The 22,539-nt window shown below is 37.5% G+C and overlaps 1 pseudogene; it reads left to right on the forward strand.

The window, feature by feature from the left end:
* Nucleotides 1-4,850: 4,850 nt before the first annotated feature.
* LOC132439224 (dystrobrevin beta pseudogene) lies at nucleotides 4,851-5,808 on the forward strand (annotated as a pseudogene).
* The last annotated feature ends 16,731 nt before the right edge of the window (nucleotides 5,809-22,539 follow it).

Raw genomic sequence — 22,539 nt, forward strand, 5'->3', positions numbered from 1 at the left:
GTTTAATGTGATGTTTCTATAAGCAAGTTATATTTTAGAAATGAATTACTTTCTCTTCAAGTTTGAAGATTTTGGTTATTGAAATTAAATGACTGCCTAAGTCCTGCATGAACACAAATCTAGCTTAAATATTGTGTCTCCAGGTAGATGAGACTTTCTTACAGCATCCAGTTGGAGGAACACTTCTGGATGAATTAAAAAATACATGGATATGATATGAATAATTATTCATGAAACAGACATTTATTAGTGTTCCACCTTGTAGCACACACTACTCTAGATCCTATGAAGTCCATATTAGGAATTATAAAAACTCATGTCTGCTCTCAAGGAACTCATATACAAACAACAAATAATAGTGCAGTGGGATAAAAGTGTCACCATCATAGAGACACCAGTCATACAAATGAGCCAAAGACGGTTCCTATATATTGGCCTTTGTTTATTTCTTTAGATCAGACTGAGATGTATTCCCTGAAAGCTCAACAGTGACAAACTCAAATTTTTACCCATCCAATTGTTAGCTTGTTAAACATCACTAAATTAAGCAGATTTTTAGCCTTTTAGAGTCTCTCTGCTTTCATATCCCACAAAACTGCACCTAATGCCTGCTAGCCAAAGATAAGATAAAACCACAAGACAACAAAAAACACAAAGCCACTATTTCCCTTGGGAGCCGTCTGCCACGAGAGTCTTTGCCAGGCTGCTGAGCACATCCTCTAGAGGTAGAAGGCTCTCTCTGAGCCCCTTGCCCTCGAGGTCTTGCCCCCTCCCCTTCTAGACGGTGGCTCCCACCCCTTAAGCCTCCAGACTTCTGATGCTGGAAAGTACCTCCTCTGCATGCATTCCATCAAAATAAAGATTATGAGTACTACTGCCAGGTCATATCTGTTTTCCTGCTTATCCCTGAAATCCTCAAACACTGCCTAAGCACATAAGCCAGATTCAGTGAGAGAGAAGAATATAGGAAAGTTGAGAGGACAAAGAAGGGGATAAAGGCAATCACAGTCATGGGGACAGAATGTACAAAGTTCTGAAATGTAGTACGTTCTGGATATGAACTTTCAGGAATTCAGTGTGATTGGAGTGTCAAAAGCAGAATGTGAGAAATGAGATTAGACAGGTACACAGCAGATAGAGCATGTCATGCCAAGAGGTTTGTATTTATCCTGGCAGCAATGGAGGTCTGTTAAGGAATGTTAAGCGAGGGAGTAAGTGATCAGAATTGTATTTTAGAAAGATCCACCTGGAAGCAGTGTGGAGAATGGTTTTGAGGAAAATCAGCACCAGAAAAAGTTTGCCCAAATAAGAAACCATTACAGTAACATCAGTGAGAAATTATGAGGCCTTGGACAAAGGTGTGAGAGAGATATGGAAACAATGAGTGTTTTGGGTTTTTTGTCTTTTTTTTAAGAACAAGAATCGAGAGGATTTTTTGATTGACTTGACATAATGGGTGAGAGGATATGAAGAGAAAAAGATGACTTCCTGGAATCTGGTTTGGGTGAATGGCTGCATTGTAGTGTATAAATTAAAGCTGAAAGAGAAATCTCAGAAGAAGGAACGGACAGATTTTCTGGTTGGAGGGCCAACATTAATTTCAACTTTGGACATGTTGAATTTGAGGTCTTTGGAGTCATTTAGTCATTACCATTAGAGAACTGAATAGAGCTGGGAGTCCAAAATTCAGAAAAAATCTGTATATGATAAAAATTTGGATCTAGCCTATGAGCAGTGGTTGAAGACACAGAAGTGATGGGATTGTCCAAAAATAGTTATGAAATATAAGAATCCCGGATGGATTCCAAGGCACAGTGATATATTAAATGAATGACTATAGAGAGAAGAATATACAGAGGAGAGGTATCCAGGAAAGAGAGGTGACATGGATGTGAAAAGAGAAGAAATATACAGAAAGAAAGAGAGAAATGAAAAGTTTCCACAACCTCCTTATAAGATCAACTATTCAATAATTTTACATTTAAATAATTTTTTGTTCTTTATTTTGAAATATCAAAATAATTGTGATCTCATTAGTATCTTTGAGCTATGCTCTTCAGATGGTGAAGTGTGGTCCACATGCATCAAAATCACCTAGGAGTGTGGTTTAAAATTCAACTCTACTCCAGAAATCTGAGTCAGTGATAAGGGATGTGGATCCAGGAATCTGACTTTCCTAGCTTTCCAGGTTTAGTCCTACTGTCTTACAAGGAATTTGGGGTAAGAGCTCCATTGAAGTGAAACTAAAAACTAGGATTTAGGATGTGAGGTTTGATGTTTAAAGATCTTTAATCCTGCTTTCTGCAGTGCTCAGACCAAGACTGTAAAAAATGGTTAACTGTATAAGAAAGATCAACCTAGTCATCAGTTTCTGAATCAAACTGAGAAGTTGATATATTTAGAAAACAAAATAGTTTCCTTTCATGAACCATTATCTATATATGATCAAAGTAAGATCCATAAAATGTCGATCTGTGTTGTAATTAATTAACAAAAGGAAATGAGAGTTTCAGCTATTCCAGCCAAAGCCAGTAGATTTAAACTGTACACTAATTTTTAAGTGAACAGAAACCTTTAAAATATATGTCAAACTGTTCTTTTTTTTTTTTTAACATGAGGGTTAAAGAATAAATAAGGAGTTGAATGACCAACTCCTGTAATACAAATAATTACATAAGACACTTCATAAGAACAGGACAGATGTCTGGTTTGTCACAGCATGCCCACATTTAGCACAGTGCCTGGTATATAAGCTACTCAATAAATGGGTTTGAGATTCAAACAGAACAGTGTTCAAATACACATCTACCACACAGCAATCCTTTGACCTTGAAAAATAATTGTAACCTCTCTGTTTTAGCCAGGGTTCTCTAGAGAAACAAAGCTAATAGAATATATTCAGATATATAGAATGAGATTATGAGGCATTGGCTCAGCAATTATAAAGGCTGAGAAGTCCCACAATCTGCCGTCTGCAAGCTGGAGGCCCAGGAAAGCTGGCAGTGTGGTTCCAGTCCAAACTGACAGGCCTGAGAACCAGGGGAGCCAATGGTGTAAGTCCCAGTCTGAGTCTGAAGGCCCCCAAAGCAGGAGCACTGATTTCCAAGGGCAGAAGAAGACAGCTGTTCCAGCTCAAGCAGAGAGAGCAAATTTGCCCTTCCTCCTTCTTTTTGTTCTATTCAGGCCCTCAACAGATTGGATGATGCCCACCTGCACTGGTGAGGGCCATCTTCTTTACTCTGTTGTCTACCGTTTCAAATATTAATCTTTTCAGGCGACACCCTTACAGACATACCCAGAAATCATGTTTTACCAGCTGTTTGGACATCCCTTTGTCCATCAAGCTGATGCATAAGGTTAACCATCACATTCTCTCAGTTAATTTTCCTGTAAGCTTGTTCTGGCCTTACATGGTGCAGTGTGTGAAAAGTGACTCACAGAGCACAAGCAGTCAAAATATGCAGAGGTAAATAGACCTTGAAGCTATCATAGCTTAAGTCAGGGCCTCTTACTTGCATATGCCCCTTCCAAAGCCTTGTATGGGGCTCTACTAATCGGTTAAGGTGATCTGGTTTTTTGTAATGTTTGCAAAAGTAACATATTTTATATTATTTTTATAAGAAAGGGTCCCCTAAATGAGCTTTAGGCCTCACAAAACTTGGCTTTGTCCATGAATATATGATAAGTAGTAGTAGTATTCGAAAAAGAAAATTTGTACAACCTATAGAAAATTCCTAGCACATTACTGGCACACAGGAAATGTGTTATTTTTTCGTGTTATAAATTGCTTATGTATAATATAGACTGTTCCAGCAATGTACATGGTAGTTTATAAATATACATAAAATATATAAAAATAAAAAGTGGAAGAAGATATGATAGACGTTTTCTAACAGAAGAGAGGTAAGATGAATCGATACACATTCTAGCAGTCAAAGCAAAATGCAGTAAAATTGGGTATTTATTTCACAGTGTGCATGAGCAGAGGAAGTGCTAAGTAGAAACTCAACTATTTCCAGTATGAAGTAAAATATTTAGGAGTTTTTCATTAAAAGAAAACTGTAGTGTACTGAACAATGTCTTCAGGGCATCTTTAGAATAAAATCAGCAAATGATATCATACATATGTTAAAGACTCCATAAGGAAAGTGTGATAATAATGTTAGCCCTACTTTTTAGATTGTATAAATTCTTTGTAAAAGGATGTGAAAAAAGGAAAATTTGTGTGTTTCTGAAGGTAGGTACGGAGTTAGTTGTTGAATAAAGATTCTCATTGAGGAGCTAAGAAACGCCAGTTGATTACAAGAGATTTGCATTGTGAGATGGGGTCACAGTCGGATAGTAATTTTATAGCCAAAAAAGGAAAAATTTATTGTGCAGCGACCTGAGTGGTGGGGAGGTAGTTAAAAACTGATACAAACATTTGGGCTGGAGAAATTGACTCCGTAAGTCGTTACACAGAATCCTACGGAGGTGGCGCGTGCCCGCCCTGTGCCCGTCCCGCCCCTCACGTCCCTCGCGCCTTCGTAACCTCACGCCCCACCCTGCCCCACGCCCTTCACGATGCCGCGCCCTTCGCGCCCCTCACGCCCGTCACGCCCGTCGCGCCCCTCACGTCCCTCACGTCCCTCGCGCCCTCGCGACCTCACGCCTCTCACGCCATCATGACCTCGCGCCCCTCGCTCCCTTCATGCTGTCGCGCTCCCGGCGCCGTCGCGCTGGGCGGGAAGCACCGAGAGCCAGGCGCCGGAGAACGTTCGCCGCTTGTGCAGCTCAGCAAGGGCCAGGCCGGAGAAGGCGAAGGCGGCTGCGTCCCAGAGACCTGGGCGCCGCCAGCTCCGGCCCGGAAGATGATTGAGGAAACTGGGAGCAAGCGTAACATGGCAGAGAAGAGGCAGCTGTTCGTAGAAATGCGTGCTCAGAATTTTGATGTCCTATGACTATGAATTGACAGATTGCAAAGCACGATTTGTACAAAAAACGATGCAGCCTCCATTTTGCTGGTCTCTGGAACATGCTGGAAGCCTTTCGAGACGACGGCCTTGATACACTGGACTCATCCCCTGAGATCAGTGTGTCCCGCCTCGGGACCGACCCTCATCCATCTACTGCCAGCGGAGCACGTGCCTTCCTCCTCATGAGTCGGCGTGGACCAGCGCCTCAGCTCCTCCTCGACTTCGTGATTGCCGCTGTGACAGTGAGGCCCGAGGCAAGTTGATGGTATTTTCTGTTAAAGCTGTGTTAGCATGTGTGGTGGGAAAATGCTGGACAAGCTGAGATATGTTTTCTCCCAGATGTCGGATTCCAGTGGCTTAATGCTATTTGGCAGGTCTGACCCGTTTCTGAAGGAAGTTCTAAAGTTCCCAGCAGCTGTCTTTGAAGGGCCATCTTTTGGTTACACAGAGCACTCAGCCTGCACCTGTTTTCCGCAGCCGGAAAAGAGAATGCTGAGTACGCCTTTAGACACAGCAATGGCTGGTCCTCCTCCCTGGGGCCTTGTCTGGCTACCTCTCAAGCACAGGCTTGCCCACATGGAGGCGGTCTGCCATCCCGTGGAGTGCTCCAGTTTCCGGTGTGAGGCGGAGTGTTCCCATTCCTGGTTTGAGCGTGGGATGGGTTTCTGGTACCCGGCAGTTGCCACACCCCCAGCTCTGCCAAAATTGCTCTTTGTGTGGCCGTGCCAGTGTCCCTCACGGCAACCAGCACCAGGTGAAGGAGCATCCCTCCTGGGTAACTGCTTTGTGTCTCAGTCTGTGTCCCCAACAGTTTGTTTCATCAGTAACAACACTAGGGCCACTTTCCTCATAGATGCCTACCGTAAGTAAGGGTGTAGTGTCATGAAATATTAACACTTACATTTATGACGGGGCTTGCAGCTATGTTGTGTTTCATCACTTGATTTGAAAAGCAGAGTTTTTAAAGTATGGGGAGATGGAGTTACGATGACATTTGACAAGGTCCCTTCTATTCAGTAAATTGGAATGTGACAGTGCTCGCTTTCCAAGGGAAAGGTGTCTTCTTGTTTTAAAATTTGTACAAGGGGTACCACCCCCACCCCAAAAGACTTAACTCTCTGAGCTTTAAGGAAGATTTAAAGTTCTTTTTTTCAAGCAAGTTTACTTCGTGCTTATAGGGTATAAATGTTGCAAAGAAAGCTGCATGAAATGAAGTTAAATTTTTGCCTCTCAAGTTGGGGAAATACTGTATTTTACAATTGTCACGTGGATGTCTTTACTTTCTAAAATAGTCTTTTAAATAACAACATTTGGGTGGAGCTTAATGTCTGATTTTTCTGTGGTGTTTATAAATCATGTGATAAGTTCAGCACCAATCATTTTTCCTTCCCTTCTCTCAGTTTATTTCCAGAGTTTTAAAAATGTCATACTTTTATTTCCAAAAGTTTCTAGAGCCTTGTTTTAAAACCTTTTACTTTAGTTTTTGTTGGTTAGTTTACTGGAAGGTAGAAAAATATAGAGTCATAAGTATAATTCAGGATCTAAGTTCTCAGGCCTGTTCATCCTACTGGAGTTTAAGTACTAGAAAGCTTTGATAAGCGGGGGTTTTTCCTCTCTTTTTTTTTTCGTTTTCCTAGTTAACCTTCTTAAAAGTCAATCAAGAAGAAAGCAAGTAAGTTCATATCAGGGATTAGTTAAAAACAAAAACCAAACTTTAATCAAGTGTATACTTTACTTCCTACATTTCTGACAATGTCTTAGATATAATTTTTTTTATCAGATAGCTTTTCAGTTACGGTTAAACCATATAATTTTGTTAAACTGAACATCCTATCCTGGGTATTGTTGTTTTGTAAATTCCAGTATTTTGTTTTTGGTTGAGGTGTCATTATTTTACATTTTTTAAACAAGCAAAGGGAAAAAAAATAACAGTAGTTTCTTCTCTTTTTCATTGACTCGGGAGAATTTATAGATTTTCAAATAGTTACTTTTTCTTAAAGTACAAGTATCCCACTGTGTTAATTGACTTGTTAACATTTTCAACTGTTTTTGGTTAGAGTCTAACTCTTTACACTGAGGTAGCTCTTTGCCCTATTACCTTTTTAAAAATTTATTTACTTATTTATTTTTAATTTTTTTTTAACATCTTTATTGGAGTATGATTGCTTTACATTGTTGTGTTAGTTGCTGCCTATTACCTTTCATAATGATTGGATTCTCTGGAATGTATCTACTGAAAATCCTCATCCTAGATATTGGGACTAGGAGATGAACTTGTTTTTCACTTTAGTTTGAACTTGCTCCTTTAGCTAATTTATAACCCTTATAGAAATGGGAATTTTACGTTTATTTAAAGATAAATGACTGTTTGAATATTGCTTTCTGATTTACAGAGCAGTTTTTCACGTGAAAAACTCTGTTGAATTTTTCCATTGCTCTGTAACATACATAAATTGAAGTACAGAAATCACAAGTGAATTCTTATATTTCTGTTTAAACTTCACAACACTCTTGTGAAGTAAGTCTTATTTCTATTCATTGTTATTTTTATTTCAGCTTTATTTTTTTCTAGTTTATTAGTTCATTTTGGTTATAGTGACTTAAGATTTTGGGAAAAATCAAGTATTATCAGCATGCATAATTTTGAAGCTGGTATCATAAATGTATCAGTTTTGAATTTTGACGAGTATATACATTATGTAGTAGATGCATACTGGTAAGGCCTTTTAGCAATATACGTGTGTGTGTGTGTTGTGAGTATAACTTGTTTTCGAGATTAGGACTATGTGCAATACCCTTGTTCTTTGAGGAAGATATCAGTGAATTTTGAGGCTGATGTGAGTAAAGAAGTTTCCGCTTAACAAAAAGATGTGTAATCAGTTAAGTAGTAATTTCTTTGAAGATTGTCCACTGTATCTGTACTGATATTTTGAATGAATGTTTCTCTGTGTTCACAACAGATGAATTTAGCGTGCATTTAACCAGCTTCTATATGAATTTACATTGTAGATTTGATATGTCTAGTGTTGGTGTTTGGAAGTTTGTTTTGATTTTTCCGAAAGTTTTCTTTAATATTTTATCTAAGTAACTAGCAGTATAATTTCTTATTCTTCTAGTCATTGATCCATTCATTTGCCTTTATTATAGAAAAAAAAAAGCCACACGATACTGTTAAAAAAACAAAACAAAAGAATCCTAGGAAGAAGCCCTCATCGTAGTTGTAAAGCATGAAGCATGATGGTGGCTAAGAGGCCCTGATATAGAAGCTCAGCAATTTAAGGAATAAAATGGCATTCCACAAACAAATAATAGGGTAACTTTATTCTTTTCAATGACATCTGTTATATCCTAGAAACGCTCAATTAAAAATTAACATTTTCTGGTCATTCCCTGGAAGTCCAGTGGTTAGGACTTGGCGCTTTCACTGCTGGAGCCCGGGTTCAGTCCCTAGTTGGGGAACTAAGATCCCACAAGCTGTGGGGCATGGCCAAAAAAAAAAAAATTAACATTTTCTATGCACAGTATCTAAAACGTGAATCCTCTAGATCAGGAATAGACAAACTTTTTCTGTAAAGAGTCAGAGAGTAAAGATTTTGGGCTTTGCAGGCCATACTGTCTCTGTCACAGCTACTCCATAAGAGCAGAAAAGCAGCCATAAAAAATTGGTAAATGAACAGAGATGGCTATGAGCCAACAAAAATTTATTTACAGACCCTGAAATTTAAATATCCTACAGCATCACAAAAAATTATTCTTATTTTGATTTTTTTTCAATAATTAAAAAATGTAAAACCATTCTTAAATAGTGGGCTGTACAAAAAGAGGTGGCAGGCTGGATTTTACCATTAGGATATAGTTTGCCAACCCTTGGCCTACATGTTTTTCAGTAGGGTTCCTCCCCTGCCACCAACAGTAGAATAACTTTGACTAGACCTAGTTATAATGAACCTCATAGATGGCTAGGAATAGAGTTCTCCTAACCTAAGTCCAAAATGACATTTTATCATTCTAAACAAAGTATCCCAAAATAATAAAGAATTTGTTATATCTTGAGAAAACATTTTTTAATAACATGTTTTAATAACATTAAGTAAACTTGTCATATTCTCTGTTGGAATTTTTGGAAATAAGCACCAAGATATCTTATATGTAGATAAGGCTTTGCCTTCTTTAAAATTATTTTGAAAAAATCTTAATTCTCCCTCATTTTAATCTGCATGTCTGATTTAAATGCTTAATGATTCTGAGAATATTGATTGAGAATAATTTAACCTTTTTAAACTTCTTAGTTTTATACATAGCAGTTTCTCATTAATATGTAAACATTTATAAAAGTTTGAAAGTAAAAATCATATGGCCTGAACTTTGCTATTCACCTTTCAGTATGTAAAAGGACATTCAGTATCTTATTTTTAAGCTCTTCAACCTATATGCAAATAGCTATTTACCAAGTTATTTTAAATAATGTAACAAAATGCCTAAACCCTCCAATCAAAACACGATGCCAGGATCTTGACCTACATCTAAATATTTAGTCTTCTTATGTGATGTACGAACATTCTGAATTTTATGTTTATCATTTCATTATTTCCCAAGTATATAATTTGTGCACATCTACGTATATATATAGGCAAAAATATATTTTTTTATGTTTTAACTTTGTAAAAGAGGTATCACTCTTTATTCAGTCCTTTTGGACTCTACCCACTGACTATAGTGGCACTAAGATTTACTATATATGATATTTCACTGTAGCTTATTCATATTGACTACCTGTAAAATATTCCATTGTGGGAATATAGCACAGTTTATTCTTTCATTTTCCCATTTAGAAGAAATGAGGTTTTTTTGCTATTATGAGAACAGCATTTCTATGAATATTCTTACATATGTCTCCTATTAATATTCAAGAGTTTCTCTTAGATATGTATCTAGATGTTGAATAGCTAGACCATAGCATATATGAGTGTTCGACTTCAGGAGGAAATGTCAGAATGGTTTCATAGTGGCTGCATAGTGGTTTCAAACTTCTATTTACTACTAGCAATGTATAGCAGATTCTGTTGACCCATATCTCTCCTACACTTTGAACAGAATTTCTCATTTTGCCAGTAGAATGCTTCTAAAATGCTATTTAAGTGTGGTCTTTATTTGCTTTTCCCTGAAGACCAGTAATCTTGAACTTCTCTGTTTATTCCTTTGGCAATTTTTCTTTTGGGATATTTGTGCTTATATATTCTTCTTGATATTGATCTAGTTGTGTGTATGGTGAATGTCTTTTTCCAGTTTGTAACTTAGTTTTGAAATGTTTTTAATTTAAAAATTAATCTTTGATGAATAAAAGTGATTAACCTTACTATTTTAAGTTTAGTAATCTTCTCTTTTATAGAAAATTGTTTTCATGCATTATTTAAGACACCACATGTATGCTGAACTATAAAAATATTCACTTATAATTTTTTTCAGTGTTCAAATGTTATCTTTTTTTAGATTTAGTCCTAAATCCATATGGAAATGATAGTTTTAAATGGTGTGAGGTAGGAATCCAGCATTAACATTTTTCCGTATAAATTATTTTTCCAACTCAATTTATCGAACCATCTCTTCATTCCTACTCATTTGTCATACCACCTCTGGCCTATGTCTAATATCTATGCCTACATGGGTCAGTCAATTTCTGATTGATCAACTGGTTAATTTGCTTCTTGTACACAAAAACCACCCTATGGTATTTGCCATTTCATAAAGAATCATAGTAATTGTTCTGCTTTTACACACACATGCTTGCATGCACAGGTGCACACACACACACACACACACACACAATTCTTGGAGATTTTAGAATTGTCTCAAGTTCTCTGACATATCCTATTGGAAATTGCATTGAATCTAAGGATTAGAGAGAAATGATATCTTTATAATATACTTCTTATATGAACATAGTTTACCTGTTCATCTATTTAGTCTTCTTCAGTATTTCTCAATAAAGTTTTTATAATTTCCCCAGGAAAGTTCTTAAACATATTTTTGTTAGATTAATTCCTGATTATTTCATATTATCTCTTAGTCTCATAAATGGCATACTTCCTTTATTACATTTTCTAGTTATTTACTGCTGATATACAGAAATGCATTATAGTTTCTACATTAAGTTTATACCCAGCTTATAATGCATACTCTCTTATTGTCTTAAATAACTTATCCATGTATTCTTTGGGGTTTTCAGTGTAAACTTAAATATAGACACAATTCATTAATTTTAGCTCTCTTCATTACTTTATAAAGTATCTAGGGCTTTAACTTTCTAGGTTCATACCATTTTACAGCCCTCCCCAACTTTGATACATACAGTTTTCATAGCCTTTCAATTCCAAATATTGTTTAAATTTTCATTATGATTTCTTCTTAAACCCATACATTAGTTAGGAGGCTATCTTTGTTTCCAAATATTTAGGGATTTCTTTTTTTTAGTTTACTCTTTATTATTTAATTCTAAAGTGATTATTTTGTTATCAAAGATCTTGGTCTGTATTACATCTATTTTTTAATATATTGAAAGTTTTTTTATTCCCTAATACCTAGTCAGTTTTTTAAATGCTTCATATTTGCTTAAAATTAAATGTGTATTATTTCACTGTTAAATACATAAATCTCTTGTACGTTATTTTAATTCTATTTTAAACACATGGTCCATCTGTTCTAATATTTCTGCTTCTGTTCAAATCTGTTACCTTGCAGATTTTTTTTTTTAAATGATTGTGCCCCTCCAGTGTCTTCGTGAGTTCATTTTACCTTAGGAGGAGAAGTGTGTCTGGGATAGAGAGTAATTTACTCTGCCTTTTTATAACTTGAATCTCTGCAGCAAAGGGACCAGCAATTTTAAATGACCTTAAACATATGAAAAGAGATAAGGGAATTCGAAACAAGAGCATAGAACAGCCTAACTACTGTCTGAAGCATTTTGCATGGGGTGAACTTGGACCCATGCTCAGTGGACAGAGAACAGATAAGCCCAAGAGTGGCCCTGTACCTATGCACAGCCCTAAGAACAGATAAGTCCTATCTATCAGAGAACTATAGTCAATTACTCACCTTCCTAAAAACAACTCTTAGGTCTGATTTTCACCCTTCTCCTAGAACACCATGATAAAATTCAGATTTTTACTTCAGGAGGTCTGGGTGGGGCCCGAGATTCTGCATTTCTCACAATTTCCAAAGTGATCATTATGCTGTTGGTCCTAGACATCACTTCAAGTGGCTGGGCTAGATTAAAATTCCCCAGTTTAGAGGAGAGAATCAGAAAGCAACTGCCCTAAAGCCATTATTGCCTACTGGTTTTCTGTTTTTTTTTTTTTTTTTCTCATTTCCTCTCAATAAGAAAATGAGGGCTTCTGCACTGTGTTGACTTTATGTATTCCGAAGAACACCTGGACCAGAGTTCTTGCTCAGGGCAAATGTGGAGGCCAACAGGGCAGGGTCAGAGGCAAAACAAATGCTTTCAGCAGTTCTCCTATTTTACCACTGCTGTGCTGGGTTGACTCCTGACACTGCCCTGCAAATCTCTCGCTCTCTCCCCCCTCCCCCCGCCCCCACTCTTCTCCATCTCTCTTTCTAGTTCCTCAGTAAATTTTGCGAAGAGGAGACAGCCAGCACACAAATTCAGCACCTTGGTCAGGGCCCACTGGCTAAACAGACTTGGCAACTCATAGTTTAAAAACTGGCAAATAACTCCCTGTATCCTTTCAGCTATGACTTATTTCCCTCCACCCTTTTACAGTTGGTCTTTACAAGAGTTGTCTATTACTTGCCTGTATTTTTTCTCACCTCTTGCTCACTTTTGAACCCTTCTAAATTGTTTCTTAAAATCCATCACCTCACTAAAACAGTTCTAGCAAAGATCACCAATGACTACATGACACTAAGAACAACAGGCAATGTTTTAGTGTAATGACTAAATTGAAGACTACTAAATTGAAGACTAAATGGATTGACTAAATTTAGACTACTGCCTGTGGAAGATTTGTGAGGATGAAAAGAGTTAATGAAAATGAAACTCTTAAAACAGTACCTGGCACACAGTAAATACACAAAAATATTAGCTATTATGATCTGACTTTACTTTTTGTCACTATTCAACTCTGTTGAGCATTACTTGAATCCTAAAACACTTCTCTTTGGCTTCTGGTAACATGTTCATCTTATTTTATTTCAACTTCTATTGTTATTTCTTCTTTGTCTCTTTTGCAGGCTCATACTTCTCTAGCTGGCCATCAGATGTTAAAGATCCTCAAGTCTAGATCCCATAATCACCTTTTATCTCACTCTAAATGTTTTCCCTAGATGTTCTTATCTTACCTGTGGCTGCAATTACCACCTCTACACAAATGACTTCTGTTTATCTTTATTCCAAGCCCAGACCTTTCTTTTGATCATCAGACACATATATAACTGCATTTGAAATTACAGGAGCACCTCAAATTCAGCATGTCCAAAACTAGATCCATCAACGGTCCTCACTCTAAATATGGATCTCTTCCAGATTTACTATGTCAGTAAAAAAACATCCTTTGTGTAAGCCAGAAACTCACATCAGCATGCAGTTACCCACCAATCTCTATTGCTTTTACCTCTGATGTGCCTTTAGCATCCGTGCAGTTTTTTCCATTTGCACACCACCTGGTCTAAACTTCTCTCTTCCCTAGCTTCAACTAACTGTTGATAGAGAGCTTCTTTACCATCTACACACAACCAGTCTGAATCCTTCCAAATTGTTTATCTCATTACAACCAGATCCATCTTTTAAAAACATAAATCTGACCATGATACATCTCTCTTCAAATCGATCAATGACTTTGCATTGCACTTTGGCAAATAGAAATGTCTTAACTTTACCTATGAGATTCTTTATGAGCTAACCTCTACTTTCTTTGCCAGCTTTGCCTGAAACCACACAACTTTGTTCTCTCTTAACCAACCATACTGATTTCTTTGGTCATCTCTTCTTTCTTGCCACACTCCTTCTCCCTACAAAATCATTGCCTGTACTATCCTCTCTGTAATGTTAATACCTCCTCTCTTGACTTAGATAACACCTACTTAGCCTTTTGAGTTCGTCTCAATTCAAGTGTCTCTTCCTCTAGAAATACTTTCATAATTTCTCACTTATTCAAATCACCCGATATAAGTTTAAATAGCTCCATGTGACCCTCAATATAGTACATGTCACAATTGCAATTTTATCTTTGCCTGCATGATTATGTGATTTGCATTATATCCTTTCTTAGATGAAAGTTACATTTGGATAGAAACCATGAATTTAACAGAGGGACTGGCTGTTAGTGTGCATTCAATAAATGCACTTTGAATAAAATATTATAGATAAAATGAAAGTAATGAATGTGCATTTCCAACAGCAAAACTGCATTGATTACAAGGAAGGTTACCAAGTTATCACTGAAATCTAGCAGGACTGGTTCTAGGATTGATTTTTTCCCATGCTTTCCATGGCCTCTTTTGTTCTCCACCACTTTGCTGTTTCACGTTTCTTTCTGGATAGATAGACAGGTAGATAGACAGACAGACATAGATATATATGTAGATGTACAGGGATCTCTATCTCTGCCCACTGATGTTCCATTTTATTTTATATAGAATACAGTTGACTAGGGGTGAATGAACATAATTAAACAGAAAGTGCATGCTTTCTACAGTTGATCACTAGGCATGAATCCTGCTAAAGAAAATGAAGTTGAAATCTTTTGCATTTGACACTGTGTTGCTTTTTCTTTTCTTTTTTTTTTTTTTTTTTGTCTTTGTAGAGGATTTTTATGAATCTGAAGAATTAGAAGCTTATTTAAAGACCAAAAGGGAATTCCCTGACAGTCCAGTGGCTAGGACTTGGCACTTTCACTGCTGGGGCCTGGGTTTAATCCCTGGTTGGGCAACTAAGATCCCACAAGTAGCCTGGCACAGCCTAAATAAATAAATAAATACCAAAAGAAATCAATGTAACTTCCTCACCTAGATACTGTGTTTAAAGATGTTTCATGTTACAAACTCTATATAGCTAAGCAAACACTATTCGTTTTACAAGAGAGCTGGTTTTAAATTGAGGAATCAGGGTGATGGCCAAAACCAGTTTCTGACTTCTGGAACTATAAAATTCGTTAGGTAGTGGCATACTTTTCAGCTGATTAATTTTTTTTGTAACTGGGACATCTGCTGTCATTTGAAAACTGTCCAATATGAATATCTGAAGCAGATGGGAACAGCATGGAAGATGTCAGGTTGGCTTGTGGTTATAAGTAATATTTGCTTCTTTTGGATAAGCCTTTATACTGAACAGGCTCTCATTTTTAGCTTAGGCAATGGTCACCAATCACAGGTAAAAGTAGGCTTGGTAGCCCAGGAGACGAACTACCTTCCATGAAGCAGAGTCTCCAGGACACTACGTAACATTGTTTTGATGCTCACATGTTGTATGATTAAACACTTGGTGAGATCTTGGGGTTGCCAGCTGGACATGATTTGACACCCTTATTAATCTTGAGAAATGTTCCCACTTTTATCCAATTAGAAAAATTTTGGAAAAGCCCTCATGCCATGTGTCTCTGTTGCTTTCAGCAGATAATGCCAGCTGGCAGTTTTCTTTTCATTAACTGAACTGAGTCTTTGAGGAGTATTTCAGTGTGTTGTAAATTCACGGGTAAAGATGGTCAGTGGAAAGTGGATGTTGCCTCTTATAGGCACCTAAAAAATATTGGAAATCTTTAGAGATCTCCAGATTCCCTCAAGCCACAATATAGTATCTCTCCTTCTGTGATTGGTTTCCCTTTGAAGCCTGGCCATAAACCTCAATTCCTTGCATCTAGCTTGCTGGTAGAAGTACTTGACTTTGCCAATGTCATGATCATCTATGGCAGGGGAGTAAAAGAGCATGAAGTTCTTTTAAAAGAGCCTAAAAATTCAGTCCTTCTAGAAGGAAGTTTGCATGGAGTTCTTATGATGGTCTGAACCTTTTTCTAGGTACTGATACATTAAAAGAGAGTGTCTGCTCTTCAAGATCTCACAGACTAGTAAGGCCTCAGACATGGAAAAAAAAAATTGAATGCAGCAATTTTATAATAGAAATTTGTAAAAATAATTATGAAAATAAAGGGGAGAATCTGGGAAAATAAACTTCTATTTGAGTCTTTAATAATCAGAAGAATTCATTAAGGTACAAAAGTGAAGGGAACATTATTCCAGGCAGGAACAAATGTATACAGGTATAAGAATGTACTTTTGGGACTTCCCTGGTGGTGTAGTGGTTAAGAATCGCCTGCCAATGCAGGGGACACAGGTTTGAGCCCTGGTCCAGGAAGATCCCACACAGCCCTGGTCCGGGAAGATTCCACATGCCGTGGAGCCAACTTAAGCCCGTGCGCCACAACTACTGAGCCTGTGCTGTAGAGCCTGTGTGCCGCAACTACTGAAGCCCACGCACCTAGAGCCCATGCTCTGCAACAAGAGAAGCCCCCGCAGTGAGAAGCCGGTGTACCTCAACAAAGAGTACCCGCCGCTCGCCACAACTAGAGAAAGCCGGCATGCAGCAACGAAGACCCAACACAGCCAAAAATTAAAAAAAAAAAAAAAAAAAAAGAGTGTACTTCTGACCATTAGAAATGCATCAGATGAATGAACAGACAGACAAGGAACATTCCAGGTCTGTGTTTCACAAACTTTGTGGCCTCAGAACACCTTTACACTCAGATATTCTTGGGAATCCCAAAGAGCTTGTTTTACATAGGTTTTATCTGTCAGTATTTACCATATTTTAAATTTAAACTGAGATATTTTTAAAATATGTGTCTTAATTCATTTAAAAGATACACACATAACATAGTAATGTAAATAGCATTTTATGAAATAATTATGTTTATTAAACAAGAAAAAATAGGAAGAGTGGCATTACTTTATATTTCTGAAAATTTCTTTTATTTCTTGGTTAATAGAACACAACTACATTCTTATATCTGCTTCTATATGCAAGCAGTTGCACTATGTTTTTTGCCTGAAATATATGGAAAAAAATCTGACCTTGGCACAGATGGGTAACTGGAACGAAGAGGAGCTTTTTAATGGCCTTTACAGATAATTGTGGTTATTCTTCTTTAATTCTACATGAAAATTCTACAGGTGGCAGGTTTAAAGGTCTGTTGCAATGACAAATCTAAAATTATACTAATAAACTGTTCATAGTTACCTTAAAATCCATTGATCTGTCTTGCACTGTGAATAGAACTCGTACCCATGAATCATTTTGTAAAATCACAGATTGGCCATTTGGAAATATTGGCTTACTTGTGTTATGCAGATTTTCTACATGTTGACACATTTCCTTATTCAATAACAAAAATTACATTTGTTAATATTACCACTAATCTCATCAGAAAGTCACTAGTATTTATTGAGAAGCGGTTGAGTTCACAGTGGCAGATACAGTCTTCCAGAATTCCATTTTTTGCTGTTAAGATTGAATTTTATCAGTTTTTTCCTTAAAGCAACAAGCCAAATCTGAATACCTATAGTTTGTCTATCAGTTGTTCTTTCAATAAAAACGATGTTCCAGGAAATACAGTGGCAAGTGCAGCTTGCAGCTCAATCTTATAAGTGCTCTTCCTTAAGAAAACCATTGTACTTGGGTACGCAGCAGAAGTACTTAATGTAAACTTCCCATTTTATCATCTAGAACATTAAAAAAAAAAGCATGTAGTCAATATTAAAAAAGTATGACTCAAGGATCAAAATATAATAAAATTAGTAATTTCTACTGCCTCATCAAGGACATTCTTACATGAAACTAGCTAACTAGCTTTTTTTTTCTTCTTTTTTTCCTGCGAGTGTGTGGAGGAAAATATACAATGGCTGCTTATACAGTCTGGTGCCACTGTCCTGATTTGTGCTTACGCACCACCAGTTTTCACCACTACTGTTTCTGAACCATCAGTGTAAATCCAGCACAATGAAAAGAGCAAATAATTCCCAGTTTTGACCTTGGAGGCCCCCTGAAAGTATACCATTCTTTAGAAACTGCTGTTCTACATAAAATTATGAAATAGCTAGAAGAAAGGAAACATCGGAGAAAAGTAAAATTCATTGAGCAGTCACTATAAATTAAGGACTAAAGAACAGTAGTCAGAATTCATTTGGTTAAAAATAATTAAAACAATTATTTTTAAAAAATTAAAACAATTAGACAAACAAAAATAGAACTCTAAAAAATTAGCTGAGGCAAAAAGGGACTGTACTGGCTCATATAAACATCCTGAGGTCAAGTTAGGGGAGTCCCAGGAGCTCAAGAATAATTGAAAATGGAGAAACACACAGCATCAGGCTACTCTCCAACTCTCATCTAGCCTTGTGGGAAAGGCTTTATTTTCTGAGCAGCTCTTCCGGTGAAGTTGGGGCCCTTGGCTGCTGGCAACTCTGGGCTCATCTTTCTAACTCTCATCAGATATGAAGAGACTTTCTTCCATTATTAATTCTAATATGAAAAATTTAGGTCAAAGACTGATTCATCCTGGGGAGTATGCCATCTGCGTGGCCAGGATGGCACGGGAGAAGTAGAATGGAAGATGGCTTCTGTGATTGGTGGGGCCCACTGGAATCATCTGTTTGGACTCAGGAGAGGAATAGTTCCAAGAAAATAACGTGGGGGTTGTTTTCGGGAGAAAGGAGATCTTCTGGGCAAATTAAACAGGTTAGTATTAGATAGATAAATAGATAGATCGTTAGATACGGATTGTCAGCCAAATTGTGAGTCCGCTGGATCTTGAAAATGAGGAACCTAATTGTCAGAGAATTTAAGTAACTCCCAGCATCACAAAACTGTTAATTCAGGGAGCTGCTTTTGAATACCTGCTTCTAAAGCTTCTCACTTTGTGGTGCTGCTTCTTAATGAGAACAGAATGGGTGTGGATGATTCAAAGGGTCAGTCTATCCATAAAGCTCAGAAAAATCTGAGGTTTATCAATACATCTGCTTACTTAGCACTGCTATCTTAGCCCGATATTAGTATTTTTATATGTATTAATGATTTGATGTTAGAAATGATGGATTCATGCATGATTAGATGTGTGGTATAAACTTTCTGTGATAGCTTATCCGTAAAGAGTTGCTGTAATATCAGATGGCGCCGTATTAATGACTAATAGCTGTCGGATACTTACTGCGTGTTGAAATCCAGGTTAACCACTTTGTACATATTGTGATGATTCTTTCAACAGCCCCATGAGCCAGATAGCTGTCATCACCACCTTTTCATGGGTGAGGAAGCTGACTTTCTGGAAGGTTAAATACTGCCCCCGCTCCCATACATCACGTACCCACGCACACTTTTATTCAGGATAGGCTAGATTACGCTGAGCAAGCAAACAGACCAAAAAGCTTGGTGCCTTGAAAAAACAGTTTTATTTCTAGTTCCCATTTCCAGTTTATTGTAGGTGAGAAGTGGTGTGCTGTTTATTATAGTCCCTCAGGAACTCACTCTGAAGAGGCAGCCAACACCTGAGAGGGAGAGAGATTTCTGCAGTGTTATACTGGTATTTCAGTGCTCCAGCAGAAAAGCGATGCATGGCTCTAAAATGTGCAACTCCAACATGTTACATGGCCCCACTCAGCCCCAATGGGTATAGAAAAGCAAACCTACGACATGCCCAGAAGAAGAACTGAGAATATTTGACAAACGAAGAACAAACATCAGAAGCATCTCTTCCCATCTGCCTGAAATTATGGTGTCTGGAATCTCAATGTTCATTTCTTCAACTGAAGGCATTATTGTTCCATAAGTATAAATTGCCATGAGAGAATAGCACACTCACCTGTCATCTAATTAACAATTAGGTTTAAATTACCTGATCAGCTACAATATGCTTTGAATATATATGGGAATTATTTTCATGATATGGAATGATGCTGTGGTGACAGGTCTGGCATGCAGTGTCCCATGAGCCGCATGCATGCATAGACCCCTGAGTTGGATAACAGGAAGTAGGAATGAGAATACAAGTGGGATGCAGATTGATACCAAGGTCAAACTGTTTACTTTGCAGTTTTTTCCTGCACAGCAAAACTTACAAGTACTTTTGCCACTAAAGTTCCTTTGAGCAATCTTCCCAAATTTAAGCTTCAAGGTCAAGTTGTCCTCTCAGAGTGGAGTCAGGGGTCAGCATCATTTTCCTGGCATCATTGTGTGAAAATAAGTACTGAGTGATGCCAACTAGGGAAGCTCACACAAGCCCTGGTGCCCAGGCGTTACTGGGGTTCCATCACTTAGGCATAGTTGACCACCCATGTGGCTCATCTCTGAGTCCAGCCCCTCTAAAGGTTGAGCTGATATTGTGTGGCCCAAAGTTCCCACCCTAAATCATACTGTTAGACTATCTGGTGTGGGTGGCCAGCTCCTACCCTAAATCGTATTGTTACATTCATATCAGGAATGACGTTCCAAGGGTTCAGAGATTACCTCCCAAAGGCCAAGGCCAAAGACCAGAGCTCTCCATGGACAAGGTTAAATTCTTTACTGTACACACATACACATACACACACACACACAGACTATACCCAAATCTTTCACACTTGAAACCCATTCATAAGTAATATATTGTCCACTGGAGGGAAAAATGGAACAAAAGAAAAATGATATTTATTGTGACCACCAATAACAACTTCTGTAAATACTCCCCTTTACTGGGAGGATTTTGCAAAGAAACAGCAGCTATTCCAACTTTTTTCAATAATATATCACACAATCAATCCCAGAAGGTAAACACTAAGAAAAACTCATAATTATCTTTAAAATAAGTGGGGTTAGTTATGGGCTCTTCACTATTTTAAAGGAGCTGGCACACTGAGCTTTATATACTCTCCTTCCCATTGACCTAATTAACTCAATCTCTCGAGACCTTTGGCTTTACTGTGAAGTTCAGGGCATGTCACTGCTGATGAATAAATTAATGGCATAGAGGAATCAAAGTCAAAATTAGCATGAAATCAGTATCCCACTGCTCACTATCTTGAGGGAAAATTAAATTTATTAGGAAATCTGTTGATGAGAGAATCTACTCTGATAAAAATTTTGGTTTTCTTTTTAGATACCTTTGGCATAATAATGTCATTAACCCCGTGCTATGTCAAAAGCATAATACAGCCCTTACCAAATAATTGTTACTGTGTGGTCACCCCAATATTTATGGTCTTTAAGAAATAATAGCTTGACACAAAGGAAAGTTTTAGATGTGACATTGTATTGATGACCTTTTAAACTGACTTTATTTATGTTCATGTGTGGAGACTCTAGATAAAGGGCTGGGGAGCTGTTACATTTTAATGCGGCTTCTAAGGATCCATCCTAATGTAGGATTCTGAGGAATCCAAAGAAAGAATATTCATCTAAATGGGCTTCAGATAATAGCGATGCTAAGAGCCAGTGTAATAAGGAAGTACCCTCTCAGAAATAACCAACACATCCAAAATACATATTGTCCATAGCTCTTTGGAACTATTATTATTCCTTAGAGTATGCTGTACCAGGAAGATTTCTAAGAGAAAAATAGCAGACTTGGAGAAAGGAATATCGTGTGACAACAAAAAATTTAAGTGTAATTATTATTAGGACTGCTTCCCATCTGTTTCTTTTTCTCCCATTTTCTCTAATATTTTTATGTGTATTCATTTTTATAATTAAGGAATGTTTATTTCCCAATTAATTTCTTTTGCATCTTATAAACAGGTTATCTCAAAGTAGAGTGGGGATAATTAATATTTGAGAAAGGCCATTTAAAGTACGTGGTAAACACATGCCTGGAAGAAAGGGTGTTCTAAGATGTATCCAATAATCACAGAGAATAAGAAGGTTAGGAAATCATAATTTAACATTATGACTCTAGACTTTATTTTCTTTAAAACAAAAATCAGACAAGATGTTTGCATCTTCTGCACACCTGCCTTTGGATATATTGCCAATTTTGATATTTAGAATCCTTCTTATAATGTAAATAAAATAGAAAGTAAATCCTTTTAGAGTATAGTGCAGCAAAGATTTGCCTCTTCTAAAGTAGTTTCGTGCATTGTATCGGATTAAATAACTCTTCAGCAAGTCATGTTTCTCTGTGTTGGTTGCCAGGAAATTCAGAGGTAATAACTTTCTGTTATCAGTCTCTTTGTGGTAGTGTTTCTCCCTCTGGGGGAATATGACCTTCAACAACACAAGGACATTCAGACCCTCTCGTTAAATCTGAAATAGGCCCTGGACATAGGAAGAGAGAAATGACTAGATATTTCAGACTTTATCCTGTCACTACTGCTATACCCTTGGTTCACCATGCCTGAACCTAGGCAAGCAGGATGTTTCCATTAAAAGAGGTAACCAGGGCTTCCCTGGTGGTGCAGTGGTTGAGAGTCCGCCTGCCGATGCAGGGGACATGGGTTTGTGCCCCGGTCTGGGAGTATCCCACATGCTGCGGAGCGGCTGGGCCCGTGAGCCATGGCCGCTGAGCCTGCGCGTCCGGAGCCTGTGCTCCGCAACGGGAGAGGCCACAGCAGT

Source organism: Delphinus delphis, chromosome 16, assembly GCF_949987515.2.
Source record: "Delphinus delphis chromosome 16, mDelDel1.2, whole genome shotgun sequence".
Taxonomy (NCBI): domain Eukaryota; kingdom Metazoa; phylum Chordata; class Mammalia; order Artiodactyla; family Delphinidae; genus Delphinus; species Delphinus delphis.